General features: G+C 32.5%; 1 protein-coding gene across 1 annotated transcript in view; it reads right to left on the bottom strand.

Moving 5' to 3' along the window:
• Positions 1-1,478, bottom strand: part of LOC106457681 (bicaudal D-related protein homolog) — a 57,626-nt gene that overhangs the window by 20,969 nt on the left and 35,179 nt on the right. The gene's annotated exons all lie outside the window — the stretch shown is intronic.

The following is a 1,478-nucleotide window of genomic DNA, read 5'->3' as shown; positions in this document are numbered from 1 at the left end:
AAAAAAAAAAAAAAAAAAAAAAAAAAAAAAATAATTCCAACATACTTACGACTGGACTATCGGGGGATGGGGTGGGCTATTGTTAGACATATTTTGTTTGTTTGTTTGAGAGCAAAGCCACTTAGACTATTTGCTGTGTCCACCACGGAGAATCGAACCCAAGGTTTAAGGGTTCTAAGTCCGTAAATTTACCTCTGTCCGACAGGGGGAGGACATATCACTAACTATAAAAGGCTTACTCTCTTTGTCACTTTGTCGAGAACGCTTTCACGTTCGTTTTTTGGTAACGCTCAACAATATACATCGTCGCTTAGCAACAAAACTATCACCTGATTGTTCTTAGGCCAACTATGGTGTTTATGTTGAGTGCTAAATATTCATGTTGATTTGTTAGAAAGTTTGTTAAACGTTTATTACTACCAAATATCTTTTATCCTTTGTAGAGTTGAAAATTTGTGTCGGAATGTCCGCACTATGTTTTCTACTTCTTGACCTAGAATACAGTGAAAAGGCTCAAGTGTGCTATTTAAGTCTCTTTGAGAGTGCACATGTACTTTCGTTCACGATAACATTTCATATTTCTGCGTAGTTTTTACTAAAATTTTGATGGTTAAAGAATTACTTCGAGACTGATGAAATGCGCGAAGAGTAGGTACATTTTGAAGGTACAGACAAATCAGTTTTAGTTAAATTCTATAACTTTCATGAATCATTCAACAATGGTTCCCCCATTTTTGACGGGTTTTTATACTAGTTTTGAAAATAAATTCCAAATCTACACAGATACGATCGTAACTGCATTTATTCAGCAAATCAGATAAAATGGCAAACATGAAAATACATATCTAGTTACACCGTTAAATGCTGGATTACAAAAAATGTCTGTTGTAGTTTATATGAAACTTTCATAACTATACATTGCATATAATCTATTAACCATGTAAAATTGAGTAGATCCCAAGTAAATGTATAATTTAGTATCATAAGTAGGCTAAGAATCAGAAAAATATATGATGGGAAAAATTTACTGGATACAATGCGATTTGGATTTAATTTGACTATATGGTATCAAATTAAAACCTATAAAAGAACACAAAGGTAGAAAGATGAAACAATAGATGGCGCGTCCTATATCTTTCAGAAACAGAGAATAATAACATAGACATACGTATTGTACACTGCTATTTCTTGTTCTTATAATAATGTTTATTAGACTTGATATTTTTGGGTGTAGAACTTTAACTTCGCTGATGAAAGTTATAGATAATCAGTACTGACATACTTTTAGTCTGTGTATTCATACAGACCTGATCGACTCATTGATGCTCTAATAATGGCTAGAGACGGCTTGAATGGGTAATGAAGAAAAACTTTAATATAAGTTTAACATAACAGCAAATGTACAACGTTTCGACAAGGATTTATCATCAACACCTTATCGAAATGTTGTATGTTTGCTGATACGTTAAACATATAAT

This window comes from Limulus polyphemus, unplaced genomic scaffold, assembly GCF_000517525.1.
Source record: "Limulus polyphemus unplaced genomic scaffold, Limulus_polyphemus-2.1.2 Scaffold361, whole genome shotgun sequence".
NCBI classification, from domain to species: Eukaryota; Metazoa; Arthropoda; class Merostomata; order Xiphosura; family Limulidae; genus Limulus; species Limulus polyphemus.
This window is presented reverse-complemented; position numbering and strand designations above follow the sequence as displayed.